Source organism: Salmo salar, chromosome 17, assembly GCF_965601325.2.
Source record: "Salmo salar chromosome 17, fSalSal1, whole genome shotgun sequence".
NCBI classification, from domain to species: Eukaryota; Metazoa; Chordata; class Actinopteri; order Salmoniformes; family Salmonidae; genus Salmo; species Salmo salar.
This window is the reverse complement of record NC_138307.1, coordinates 63,751,974-63,767,670: the sequence shown is the minus strand read 5'-3', so window position 1 is coordinate 63,767,670 and position 15,697 is coordinate 63,751,974.

The window sequence follows — 15,697 nt, the reverse complement described above, 5'->3', positions numbered from 1 at the left end:
TGTACAACAGCAAGTCATATACTGTATACCGTCACAAAATACATGAAGGATATACACTACAGATGGTTTATAAAGAGTTGCAGAAACATCAACACACAATCTGTTTTCAAAGATTCACTCACTAGATAATTTTGTCATTGGAGTGTAGTTCATTACAGTAAAGAACTCACCCTCGTCCTTTCCTTTGAGTATTTTAGTGAAATTTACTTTCCGGTGAATGTATTTTTATATACACGAGTTGTGTTTATCAGATTATGGCCACATCAACATGAGTAGTACAGTTGTGTCATGTGTTTGTGTCAAGGTCAACCAACCGACTGTGAAGTACACCCATTCTCTGTCACGTGGTATGACACAGATCTTTTGTTCATCAGTCATGAGGTAATGTCTGTGTGTCGGGTTCACCATCACCGATACGCATTAGAATAGATGTTACACATTATAAACTGGGTGGTTTGAGTCCTGAATGCTAATTGGCTGACAGCCGTGGTATATCAGACCGTATACCACAGGTATGACAAAACATGTATTTTTACTGCTCTAATTACGTTGGTAACCAGTTTGTAATAGCAATAAGGCACCTCATGGGTTTTGTGATATATGGCCAATATACCTCCGTGTTGCGTTGTGCATTAAGAACAGCCCTTAGCCTTGGTATATTGGCCATATACCACACCCCCTCGGGCATTATTGCTTAATTATAATACCTGGAACACAACACACACACAATTACAAGAGAAAGAGAATCAAAATGCACAGTGAGTATTGGAGGGGAGAGGTGATTGTGAGATCACATTAGGGAATGTATTGATCCATTGGGCTGTACACAAGACATAAATTAGGAGGCGGGTGTTGAAACAACCTAGAATGGGAATAGATGTCTATTACAAATGATTAGGGGAAACAAGACATTTTGAAGACAGTTCCCCCACCTACAAAATCCCTTTTCAATTCCTGGTTGTATAGATGGTTATTTTTTGTATGATAGACTTCCATAGGTCTGAGTTACTTGACCGTGAAATGATCCTCTCTTTGATTTATTTCAATGCCATTGATTATAATTAGCAATCATATTTAATATAAAATCAATGTCAATTGCCATTTTTATTGCAGTTCGATGAACAACAATGCACCTTGTGAGGAATTGCGATAGTTGTACAAAAGGAATCACTGAGTTAATGGTGATTTTTCAGGCTGTCCTGTACTGCTTCATGCTTATGTGACAGCCCAACCAATGCACTATATCCGTGTCATGCCAATGCTTTGGGACCACTACAGAATTGGTGTGTAGTTGAATTTATGTATGCGCTAAATATAACAAAGTCTTATTGTCACAGTAACTTAGCAAACCGAGACCAGAAAAGGATGATACATTCCCATCATAATACTCCAAATGGAGGTAAATGATCACAAACACATTATAGACATGTATCTGGTCTTTTCAAAAGAGTAACCTGACTATTTATGTTGGGAGTGTATGGCCCATGAGTATGTATCTAAAAATATAACTGCACAAACACTTAATAAAAATGTTTACATTGAACTAGACCTAGGGTGTGTCTGCTGTAGCAATTTGGACATTAGACATCTTCCATAATGGTCAACTGACTGTCAAATATTGATATACAAGACAAATATCACCAAACTGAAAATGGTATAGTCAGTACACTCTTAGAAAAAAAGTCATACCTAAAAGGGTTCTTCGGCTGTTCCTATAAGAGAACACTTGGAAGAACCCTTTTTGGTTCCATGTAGAACCCCGTTCCACAGAGAGTTCTACATTGAACCCAAAAGGATGTTCCTATGGGGACAGCCGAAGAACCCTTTTGGAACCCCTTTTTCTAAGAGTGTATGGTCAAGTCTGATCATAACAATCATACGGTTCAAATATAACAGTAAATGTTAAATTTCTCTGACGGATTATTTACAAGAAACAACCAAATTAGTTGGTATGACTTGCCAAAATAGCACAGAATAAAATAACACTTTGTTTCACTACACATCTTCGCACATGTAAATGTTCAGTCTTCACATTTCTTAAAGGGGCATGTTCATAAGCAGCAAGCAGTATATTTACAGTCATGTCAATGGTCGCTCTTCACAGATGTCCGTGTATATACAGTAAATATCTCAGGATTGTTGGTTGGAGAAACAGATGGTGAGTGGATATGAAAAGGAGCAGCTAACCTCGTTGTTGGGTTAAAGTAGTGACACTACACTGTCAGAGACAGAGTAAAATTATATTTCCTATATATTCCTCTTCCACACACAATCCGAAATTTGAAATTAGAGGCATTGTACAGTCCAAATGGTAATACTCTCCGATGGGTGGATCCCTAGTCAAGGTCCAGGGTTGCCCACTCTCTTTATTAGTGTGCGACTGGTCGGTGGGGTCTTGGTTGCAGGCGGTTAGCTAGTAGACAGGCCAAGGCGATGCCGCCTATCTGGGTGAAGGCTAGCCCCAGCACGGTGGCAGCAATGTGGAAGACGTTGTCATTGACGAAACTGAACACCTTCCTGAAACATCCGTGGGGATGGATCCCAGCAGCCGCCACCCCTTCGCTACCCACTGCTGGCAGGGGTCGGTTCCTGCAGCCCTTGCGTCGGACGCAGCAGCTCTCAGGTAGAGACACAGAGGAGCCGTTGCACATGGGCGAGAATGCTGCGTCCTGATTGGCCCAGTCAGAGGTCAGCCAATCGCGCCAGCCCTCGGCCCCGCAGCACTCTAGCCCCCGCTGCAGGCTATCCAGAGCATTGGAGCGGCCCTCGTCTTCGCCATAGCCCGCCACTGCCTGCTGCAGTCCACTACGGAACCCTAGGGCGATGTCCTCGCGGTAAAACAGGCCTGAGAGGCCGGCGGCTAGCCCTGCCATAAGTGCCGCCAATTGTATGAAGCCGTATGCCCGCAGCACGAAGGGTAGGTTGGCGGCCACTCCCAGACAGCCCAGGAAGCCCCAGGCTGTGACGGTGGCCCCAGTAGCCAGAAGGATGAGCGGGGCATTGGGGTAGCGGTTGGCTGACAGCAGCATGTAGTCAGCCAGCGATACCTGGGCCCACACGCCCAGGGTGAAGATGGCCAGACCGGACGCCCAAAAGAGGCAGCTGAAGGCCAGCAGGGCCAGGCGCAGCAGGGGCATGACGCCCACTGGCCGGCAGCAGGGCAGGGGTCCACCCACGCGGGGAGCTGGGGGCGCCATGGAGGCCTCGGAGCACAGGGATATTGAGAGATGCTGTTGCAGCTTCTCCTGGTGCTCCTGGTGTTGCTTCTCCTGGAAGGGCGAGAGCATGTACCCGGGGAGTGCCGAGTGCCGCCGAAGCCCAGTAGAAGGGTTGAGGAGGCTCAGCCTCCTGGGAGAGGAGAGCCTCCGCGCCGCTAGCTGCTCACGTTCCCAGTCCACCGCTCGCCTGGGGCTCAGCCGAGCGGGCAAGGAGTCGTAGGGCAGTGCACAGCTCATGATGCCGGTTCAGGCTTTATCTACCTCCCTTTCTTGCTCTCTCTCTTCCTCTCTTTCTCTCTCTCTTTCTCTTTTTCTCTCTCCTCCCGTTCTCCCTTGTTTCTCCCTACGAGGCAACCCTCCCCCAGTTATTTACTACTGGCTGTTAACCCACCTTCCCCACACACCCCCCTCCGTACCCCCACTTCACCGTAAATCTCGTTGACGGAGACGTTGTGTCATGGTGTTATCTGCATCCGCAGCCCCCCTCTTTCTGTCTTATTTATCTGTTTATTTCGGGGATTCCTTCCACCTGCGTGGTCACCAGAGCTCCATGTCACTATGGTGAGTGCCGCATCCTCTCGCTCTATGGTCAGGGGCAGAGGTGTTTATGATGGCTAGGACTCAGAAACCACCCAGGCACCCCCCCTCTCGGTGCGGAGGAATCACTTGTCAGGATTTTAGTACCTACTCTGGTTGATTTGTAGCATCAACAAGCCGGCAAGAAAGTCCCCTATTCTGGTATGTCCTGTATTTTGTGAATATCATCCCAATAAAGACACATGCACTCGCATGTATGATATTCTGCTGAGATAAGGCAAGTGGTCAACAACCATTTTATGAACCAATATCAGTCCAGGACCTGTATGGACTACTGTACTTTATGGCACTTGGGATTGGATGGCAATAGAAACTAACGCAACTGGAAATGTACTAGATGTGTGCTCTGAATCTGATAAACTGTATTAGATAACGAAACACAACTGGTTACACGTCCTAAATTAGGCTATATAATTGCTTTGTTGACTATAGCCCGACTAATCCCATAATATCCTGCAAAATCCATGCAAATTAGAAGTCCCGTGTAGCTCAGTTGGTAGACAATGGTGCTTGCAACGCCATGGTTGTGTGTTTGATTCCAGTATAAAAATAAACAAAAGTTGAAAATGTATGAATTCACTACTGTAAGTCGCTCTGGGTAAGAGTGTCTGCTGAATGACAAATGTTCCAGCAGAAATTTTGCTACAAATGATATGGCGTCGAAGGAGAGGCATATCCCCTAGCCTTCCCATAGACATTAGCTATCGTTAGCTTTTAAATGTAAATTGAGCCGATTGTTGTAATTCTTCCAAACTGTCTTCATGCAATGGAGGCTGCTGAAGGGAGCCATTATTATGAGCCATCTCATAATAATGGCTGGAATGGAGTTAATGGCATGGTATCAAAAATATGATAACATTCCATTAACTCCATTCCAGCCATTATTATGAGCCGTTCTCCCCTCAGCATCCTCCACTGTCATTATGAGACCAAAATAAACTTGACAATGTATTTGGTTAGCTAGCATGCTATAGTTTCAGTTAGTTTGTCATGCTACCTTCCATTTTTGGTAACATCTGAGTAATTTACAAAGAGATTACAACAACAGTCCCTTTTGGACCCCCTCTACACTTGCGATACGCTTCAGCCATTTTGTGAACAATGTTTTAATTGGAATTAGACCGGAGTTGATATTGATAGCCAATGGGAAACCAAATAGAGCTAAAGAGTTTGTAAAGGGTAATGGGTTTAATGGCCTGATTGCCATTAACATAGCCAAGGTGAAGGTCTCAGTTTGATGTCATAGCACCACCACTATATCATGGTATATCCTCCATCTTGGGCTTCCTGGACACATTCATATACTTTCCCCTCTGATAGTTTGCTGCAAATGGCACTGACCCCAAAGTTTTATACATATTTTCCAGAAATAGCATTGGTTTACAGTGTTTAGTCGTGGAAGAGATTAAACAGGCTACTGTATCTGCGCCAAATAGATTCTGAATGCTAAATATAGTCTCCCAGTTCATGGACCGAAGATATCTCCTTCTCTCAGGTGCTGTTAAATGGTAACCCGTTGTCCCCGGCAAGAATGAGTGCATCCCTCTCAAACATTGGTCATCTCCATCCTCCATCTGCAACACACACACACACACACACACACACACACACACACACACACACACACACACACACACACACACACACACACACACACACACACACACACACACACAACAATCAGGCTTCATTAAAGCCCCTTCCGCTAATTAAACACATTTGCGCAATGAAGTCGTCGTTTGAAAAAAACAACCATTCATCAGGGGGGAGGGGCAGGGGAGAGGGGCATACCTTGGAAGGCCATTTAACTAGTGTGTTCCACTAGTGAGGTGGGGGCGAGGTAGGCTCTGTGCGAACCAAGCCAGGAATATTTTCCATACGTATGGTAACATCCATGCCATGAGATTCCTCCTATTCCATCGTCTTGACACCTCACACAATGTGCCAGTTAGTGTTTGTCACGTTTAACTTATGTCTGAATAGACAGCCCGGGCTTCTGATAAATATGGTTGAAAAAGGGACAAAAAAATAGGACAAAGGTCACAGAAAACCACAGTAGAGGGCAGCATATGCAAAGGAATCAAAATTCCAGCAGAAATATTCACCTCTTGTTCACCTAGGGAAAATAGTTTAGATCGATAAACTTTGATTCCTGGCTATTTTTGCAGTGCTGATTATCATTTCTATAATAGTCACCACAATGTGACTGAAATTGGTTGACGGTATAATCATCCATTGAGTCATCTCCACCCCTTCTCTCCACATCTGGCCCAGTCCAAGGTATTTCAGGCAGTGAAACTGTTCAACTGCTAGACTGGTAGCTGTGGGAGTGAAACTGAGATTTACATAGACAGGGCTGGGTGGTTCTGCTTGTTCCAGAATAGAGCAGCACTGTCACCAGATGTTCACTCTGTCCCCAGGGGTTTGCTAAATACAGATGTGGTCACATTGGTGAGTGTCCAAGATATTGATGAAATGTTCAATAGCATTCTTAATTTGAGCCAGTTTACTACAGCAGAAAAATAATCCAACAGTAACAGGAAATGTGAATTATAATGGGGATGATAATTCATTTACATTTTTGTAGGGGATGATGCGTTTTTCATCAAGGAAAATCAAGTCTGAAATTTCAAGGTGGAAATTACAAATGTCAGAAACTATTTTAAACCTTAAATACACTAAATGTTTTACATTTCCTGCATTGCAGGACAGTTCTCCTGCAATAGGGTGATCAAATGAAGGTCCTACAGTTGAAGTCTGAAGTTTACATACACCTTAGCCAAATACATTTAAACTCAGTTTTCACAATTCCTGACATTTAATCCTTGTAAAAATTCCCTGTCTTAGGTCAGTTAAGATCACCACTTTATTTTAAGAATGTGGAATGTCAGAATAATAGTAGAGAGAATGATATATTTCAGCTTTTATTTCTTACATCACATTCCCAGTGGGTTAGAACTTGACATACACTCAAAGAGTATTTGGTAGCATTGCCTTTAAATTGTTTAACTTGGGTCAAACGTTTCGGGTAGCCTTCCACAAGCTTCCCATAAAAAGTTGGGTGAATTTTGGCACATTTATTCTGACAGAGCAGGTGTAACTGAGTCAGGTTTGCAGGCCTCATTGCTCGCACACGCTTTTTCAGTTCTGCCCACACATTTTCTATGGGATTGCGGTCAGGGCTTTGTGATGACCACTCCAATACCTTGACTTTGTTGTTCTTAAGCCATTTTGCCACAACTTTGGAAGTATGCTTGGGGTCATTGTCCACTTGGAAGACCCATTTGTGACCAAGCTTTAACTTTCTGACTGATGTCTAGAGATGTTGCTTCAATATATCCACATAATTTTCCTTCCTTATGATGCCATCTATTTTGTGAAGTGCACCAGTCCCTCCTGCAGCAAAGCAACCCCACAACATGAAGCTGCCACCACCGTCCTTCACGTTTGGGATGGTGTCTTCAGCTTGCAAGCCTCCCCTTTTTCCTCCAAACATAATGATGGTCGTTATGGCCAAACAGTTCTATTTTTGTTTCATCAGACCAGAGGACATTTCTCCAAAAAGTATGATCTTTGTCCCCATGTGCAGTTGCAAACTGTAGTCTGGCTTTTTTATGGCGGTTTTGGAGCAGTGAATTCTTCCTTGCTGAGTGGCCTTTCAGGTTATGTCGATATAGGACTTGTTTTACTGTGGATAGAGATACTTTTATACCTGTTCCTCCAGCATCTTCACAAGATCCTTTGCTGTTGTTCTGGGATTGATTTGCACTTTTCGCGCCAAGTATATTAATCTCTAGGAGACAGAACGCGTCTCCTTCCTGAGCGGTATGACGGCTGCGTGGTCCCATGGTGTTTATACTTGTGTACTATTGTTTGTACAGATGAACGTGGTACCTTCAGGTGTTTGGAAATTGCTCCCAAGGATGAACCAGACTTGTGGAGGTCTACAATTGTTTTTCTGAGGTCTTGGCGGATTTCTTTTGATTTTCCCATGATGTCAAGCAAAGAGGCAGTGAGTTTGAAGGTAGACCTTGAAATACATCCACAGGTATACCTCCAATTGACTCAAGTGATGTAAATTAGCCTATCAGAAGCTTCTAAAGCCATGACATAATTTTCTGGAATTTTCCAAGCTGTTTAAATGTACAGTCAACTTAGTGTATGTAAACTTCTGACCCACTGGAATTGTGATACAGTGAATTATAAGTGAAATAATCTGTCTGTAAGCAATTGTTGGAAAAATTACTTGTGTCATGCACAAAGTAGATGTCCTAACCGATTTGCCAAAACTATAGTTTGTTAAGAAGAAATTTGTGGAGTGGTTGAAAAACAAGTTTTAATGACTCCAACCTAAGTGTATGTAAACTTCCGACTCTAACTGTACATCTGTAGATTACAGCCTTTATAAATCTATAAATCAAGCAGGTAAAAAACTGTTCCAAGAAAGATGAATAAGGAGTACCATCTACTACATGTGGCTAGACCTCTCCTGTTAATCTGTTAACATTGTAGTATCTAGACCTCTCCTGTTAATCTGTTAACATTGTAGTATCTAGACTTCTCCCGTTAATCTGTTAACATTGTAGTATCTCCAAAAAGTATGATCTTTGTCCCCATGTGCAGTTGCAAACCGTAGTCTGGCTTTTTTATGGCGTACATCTACTACATGTAGTATCTAGACCTCTCCTGTTAATCTGTTACCTTTGTAGTATCTAGAGCTCTCATGTTAATCTGTTAACATTATAGTATCTAGACCTCTCATGTTAATCTGTTAGCATTGTAGTATCTAGACCTCTCCTGTTAATCTGTTAACATTGTAGTATCTAGACCTCTCCTGTTAATCTGTTAACATTGTAGTATCTAGACCTCTCCTGTTAATCTGTTAGCATTGTAGTATCTAGACCTCTCCTGTTAATCTGTTAATTTTGTAGTATCTAGACCTCTCATGTTAATCTGTTAACATTGTAGTATCTAGACCTCTCATGTTAATCTGTTAACATTGTAGTATCTAGACCTCTCCTGATAATCTGTTAACATTGTAGTATCTAGACCTCTCCTGTTAATCTGTTAACATTGTAGTATCTAGACCTCTCCTATTAATCTGTTAACATTGTAGTATCTAGACCTCTCATGTTAATCTGTTAACATTGTAGTATCTAGACCTCTCCTATTAATCTGTTAACATTGTAGTATCTAGACCTCTCATGTTAATCTGTTAACATTGTTGTATCTAGACCTCTCCTGTTAATCTGTTAACATTGTAGTATCTTGGGTTAGTATGAACTAGTGGTTGATGACGATGGTGGTTTCAAGTGAGAACATAAATAACTAAGCAATGACATTTAGGTCTGATAGTTTTCAAACTGTCAACAAGGATTTATGAATATATTTGTATATCATTCAACAACATTTAAGATTAAAGTCTACTTTGGTTTATTGAAAGAGACAACACAAATATTTGTTCTCAAGGTAAATCTTTATTTTCATTTATTCATCATAGCATCAATGCAAACATTTGTACAGTATAAAATAGTAGTAAAACAGAACATATCAAATCTATCACTGATACAACCTCAGTCTACAGAGAGGACTGATACATGAACTCAAGCAAAGCCCCCTGTTAGTCTACATGTCAGTGATCAATCAGACAGAGAACATCTGATCTCAGAACAGAGTGAAAGCAGAGGAACCAGCAGCCTCTCTCCACAGGGGTGTGACTGAGGGGTCCTACCCAGAACAGTCAGCCTTCCTCAGGGTCTTGGTGACTGGAGTCTGCAACTTATGGGACTGGCCTCCTGCTTCTTGCTGGTCCCGTCCACTTTCCAGCTCATGATCCTGTCTGAGGGGAAGCCATTGTTGGCCAGACACGTCAGTATGGCTGTTGATGTACTGGACAGCTCCTCACTAGAGTGCTGCAGGACAGTCAGGGTGGGGGCACTGTTACCTGGAACAAACAGAAAACATCAACTAAGTAACTACATCAAGTGAAGGTACAGGAGGAGATTATCATCAGCAAAGCAAGGATGTAAAGTACTTACACTGTATTCAGAAAGTATTCAGACCCATTGACTATTTACACATTTTGTTACATTATAGTCTTATTCTAAAATTGATTAAAAATAAATAATAATCTCATCAATCTACACCCAATACCCCATAATGACAAAGCAAAACGTTTTGTAGAAATGTTTGCATATGTATATATATTTTTTAAATGAAATACCTTATTTACATAAGTAGTCAGACCCTTTTCTTTGAGACTCGAAATTGAGCTCAGGTGCATTCTGTTTCCATTGATCATCCGTGAGATGTTTCTACAACTTGATTGGAGTCTACCTGTCATAAATTCAATTGAATGGACATGATTTGGATTTCTGAGTAAAAACCAAGCCATGAGGTCGAAGGAATTGTGCGTAGAGCTCCGACACAGGATTGTGTCGAGGCACAGATCTGGGGAAGGGTACCAAAACATTTCTGCCGCATTGAAGGTCCCCATGAACACTGTGGCCTCCATCATTCATAAATAGAAGAAGTTTGGAACCACCAAGACTCTTCCTAGAGCTGGCCACCTGGCAAACTGAGCATCGGGGGAGAAAGGCCTTGGTCAGGGAGGTGACCAAGAACCCGATGGTCACTCTGACAGAGCTCTGAAGTTCCTCTGCCGAGATGGGGGAACCTTTCAGAAGGACATCCATCTCTGCAGCACTCCACCAATAAGGCCTTTATGGTAGAGTAGCCAGACAGACGGAAGCCACTTCTCAGTAAAAGGAACATGACAGCCCGCTTGGAGTTTGCCAAAATACACCTAAAGACTCTCAGATAATGAGAAACAAGATTCTCTGGTCTGATGAAACCAAGATTGAACTCTTTGGCCTGAATGCCAAACGTTACGTCTGGAGGAAAGCTGGCACCGGTGAAGCATGGTTGTGGCAGTATCATGCTGAGGGGATGTTTTTCAGCGGCAGGGATTGCGAGACTAGTCAGGATCGAGGGAAAGATGAACAGAGCAAAGTACAGAGAGATCCTTGATGAAATCCTGCTCCAAAGTGCTCAGAACCTCAGACTGGGGCGAAGTTTCCCCTTCCAGCAGGACAACGAACCTAAGCACACAGAGAAGACAACACAGGAGTGGCTTCGGGACAAGTCTCTGAATGTCCTTGAGTGACCAACCAGAGCCCGGACTTGATTCCAATCAAACATCTCTGGAGAGACCTGAAAATAGTTGTGCAGCGACGCTCCCCATCCAACCTGACAGAGCTTGAGAGGATCTGCAGAGAAGAATGGGAGATACTCCCCAAATACAGCTGTGACCAAGCTTGTAGCATCATTGCAGACAGCGTGGTGAAGAAGGCGGAACAGCGCCTCTTCAACCTCAGGAGGCTGAAGAAATTTGGCTTGTCACCAAAAACACTCAACTTTTTGACCTTTTAATGGCGTCAGACCGAGGCTCTGCATCTGTCCTCGTGCACCTAGATCTTAGTGCTGCTTTTGATACCATTGATCACCACATTCTTTTGGAGAGATTGGAAACCCAAATTGGTCTACACGGACAAGTTCTGGCCTGGTTTAGATCTTATCTGTCGGAAAGATATCAGTTTGTCTCTGTGAATGGTTTGTCCTCTGACAAATCAACTGTACATTTCTGTGTTCCTCAAGGTTCCGTTTTAGGACCACTATTGTTTTCACTATATATTTGACCTCTTAAGGATGTCATTCGAAAACGTAGTGTTAAATTTCACTGCTATGCGGATGACACACAGCTGTACATTTCAATGAAACATGGTGAAACCCCAAAATTGCACTCGCTAGAAGCCTGTGTTTCAGACATAAGGAAGTGGATGGCTGCAAACGTTCTACTTTTAAACTCGGACAAAACAGAGATGCTTGTTCTAGGTCCCAAGAAACAAAGAGATCTTCTGTTGAATCTGACAATTAATCTTGATGGTTGTACAGTCGTCTCAAATAAAACTGTGAAGGACCTCGGCGTTACTCTGGACCCTGATCTCTCTTTTGAAGAACATATCAAGACTGTTTCAAGGACAGCTTTTTTCCATCTACGTAACATTGCAAAAATCAGAAACTTTCTGTCCAAAAATGATGCAGAAAATGAATCCATGCTTTTGTTACTTCTAGGTTGGACTACTGCAATGCTCTACTTTCCGGCTACCCGGATAAAGCACTAAATAAACTTCAGTTAGTGCTAAATACGGCTGCTAGAATCCTGACTAGAACCAAAAAAAATTATCATATTACTCCAGTGCTAGCCTCCTTACACTGGCTTCCTGTTAAGGCAAGGGCTGATTTCAAGGTTTTACTGCTAACCTATAAAGCATTACATGGGCTTGCTCCTACCTATCTTTCCGATTTGGTCCTGCTGTACATACCTACACGTACGCTATGGTCACATCCTGACCCCTCCTGTCTAAGCCTCTAGTATTTATGCTGCAGTAGTTTATGTGTCGGGGGGCTAGGGTCAGTCTGTTCTATCTGGAGTATTTCTCCTGTCTTATCTGGTGTCCTGTGAGAATTTAAGTATGCTCTCTCTAATTCTCTCTCTCTTTCTTTCTTTCTTTCTTTCTTTCTTTCTTTCTTTCTTTCTTTCTTTCTTTCTTTCTTTCTTTCTTTCTCTCTTTCGGAGGACCTGAGCCCTAGGACCTTGCCTCGGGACTACCTGGCATGATGACTCCTTGCTGTCCCCAGGCCACCTGGCCATGCTGCTGCTCCAGTTTCAAAATGTTCTGCCTCCGGCTATGGAATCCTGACCTGTTCACCAGACGTGCTACCTGTCCCAGACCTGCTGTTTTCAACTCTCTAGAGACAGCAGGAGCGGTAGAGATCCTCTCAATGTTCGGCTATTAAAAGCCAACTGACATTTACTCTTGAGGTGCTGACTTGTTGCACCCTCGACAACTACTGTGATTATTATTTGACCATGCTGGTCATTTATGAACATTTGAACATCTTGGCCATGTTCTGTTATAATCTCCACCTGGCACAGCCAGAAGAGGACTGGCCACCCCTCACAGCCTGGTTCCTCTCTAGGTTTCTTCCTAGGTTTTGGCCTTTCTAGGGAGTTTTTCCTAGCCACCGTGCTTCTACACCTGCATTGCTTGCTGTTTGGGGTTTTAGGCTGGGTTTCTGTACAGCACTTTGAGATATCAGCTGATGTAAGAAGGGCTATATAAATACATTTGATTTGATTTTGATTTGATTTTACAGATGCACAACCAAGAGCATTCTTTCGGGCTTTATCACAGCCTGGTACGGCAACTGCACCGCCCTCAACCGCAAGGCTCTCCAGAGGGTAGTGCAGTCTGCACAACGCATCACCAGGGGCAAACTCCCTGCCCTTCAGGCCACCTACAGCACCCGATGTCACAGGAAGACCAAAAAGATCATCAAGGACAACAACCACCCGAGTCACTGCCTGTTCACCCCACTATCATCCAGAAGGCGAGGTCAGTACAGGTGCATCAAAGCTGAGACCGAGAGACTGAAAAACAGCTTCTATCTCAAGGCCATCAGACTGTTAAACAGCCATCACTAACATAGAGAAGCTGCTGCCAACATACAGACTCAATCTCTGGCCACTTTAATAAATGGATCCCTAGTCACTTTAAATAACGCCACTTTTATAATGTTTACATGTCCTACATTACTCATCTCTTATGCATATACTGTATTCGATTGCATCTTGCCTACGCCACACGGCCATCGCTCATCCATATATTTATACATAGATATTCTTATTCATCCCTTTACATTTGTATGTATAAGGTAGTCGTTGTGATTTTGTTAGATTACTTGTTAGATATTACTGCACTGTCGGAGCTAGAAGCACAAGCATTTCGCTACACTCGCATTAACATCTGCTAACCATGTGTACGTGACCAATAACATTTGATTTGATTTGATCATCATCAGAATAAAACTATAATGGTGGTGTGACATAGAAGTTACCGTACATTAGTGATCTGAGTAAACAGTTGCTGTTTGATGTTATAAAAGCTGTGACATGAAGGATACAATACTCTAATCATTGAAGCATACTTGGAAACAGAAATAGATTTGAAACATTCATTTGCATAATACATCTGCTCCGCTGCTCTGAGAGCATTTATATCCCTGTGAGTTTAACACTTCATGACTGAGAGCTGTCCTTCATGACAACAGAACCCACAACAACCATGACTTTTATCACCATCTTCATCTGGACACTTGTTTCCTGCTTTCAAGGTTATAATTTTCAGAATTTATTGTTGAAAATGAATGAAATCTACGGTGTATACATGTACAGCATTTCAACGTTAATATTTATATTCAGAACTATTCATTACAATATGTAATATTTCATTTATATAAATGTTTATTTTTTATTTTTCAGAAGCCAGAGGACAGTACGTTCTGACACAGACTCCTGCAGTGAAAGCTGTTGTCCCAGGACAGCAAGTCTCTCTGAACTGTAAAACCAGCAGTGATGTGTATAATGATAACTGTCTAGCCTGGTACCAACAGAAACCTGGAGGAGCTCCTAAACTCCTTATTTACTATGCTACAACACTTCAGTCTGGGACTCCATCTAGATTCAGTGGCAGTGGATCTAGGAGTGACTTCACTCTGACCATCAGTAGAGTCCAGGCTGAAGATGCAGGAGATTACTACTGTCAGAGTTTACACTATCCCAATAGTAAAGATGTGTTCACACAGTGATACAGAGCCGTACAAAAACCTCCCTCAGTCAGACTGCACAGTGACTGTACTGCTACAGCTGGGACCTACTGCAGGTGCTGAGGGGGAAGAGGCAGTGACATGGAACAATGGTCACTAGATGAGGTCAACTGTGACATGTGACAATATGATTAGAAAGCAATCATTCAGATCACATGACCATAATCATCATCATCATGGTTATGACTTATAGTATTTGCCATGGTCTTTAAGTGTATATATATAAAAGTTACTTGAAGTTTTGTAACACACTTCCTGTCCATATGCAAAGCAAGATCTACAGAAGTTAAACAAAAGGTGTTATGACCTTAACAGTACTTCAAAGTTACAATCACTTCAGCCCCCCAAAACAAGTCCTCATATGGACCTCAACCAAATGTCTGATTTAAATGGATGTGATCTCCTAACATTACAACTATTTTGATGAGCAGGTTACTGACTGTTACATCTGTTAATGAGACATCATGCTGGGCTCAAACATCAGACACATGTACTCTACTGGTGGGAGGAGCTATTGGACGGACGGGCTCATCGTAATGGCTGAAATGGAATACATGTTATGTTTGATATCGTTGAATTGATTCCATTCCAGCCATTACAATGATGTCATGCTCCTATTGCTCCTCCCACCAGCCTCCTCTGCACTACATACGCTATCTACATAAAGTAAAATTCCCATTTTATCTGTAATTAATTGCATGGTGCCATATCATTTGTCTCTCTCCCTGATTCCACCATAGAGGTTCAAACCAGTCCACTCCCTCACATCTGGTCCAGTCCAGGGTATATCAGGCTGTGAAACTGTTCAACTGCTAGACTGGTATCTGTGGGAGTGAAACTGAGATTTACATAGACAGGGCTGGGTGGTTCTGCTTGTCCCAGAATAGAGCAACACTGTCACCAGATGTTCACCCTGTTCCCAGAGTGTTGGAGGTAGAGAAGACCAGGGGAAATAATGAAGTGTAGAATACACATTGTTGAAAACCATTGCTAAAACATCTAATATGATAAATATTGTAAATATACATATGTTATGAAAAGTAACTATTTAGAAGTGAGAGTTCTGAGAGCAGATCTTAGAGGTTTATTATCAAACATCACTAATCATTATCACTGGTATTGATGCTACAGTATAACATGATCATTCAGTTGTA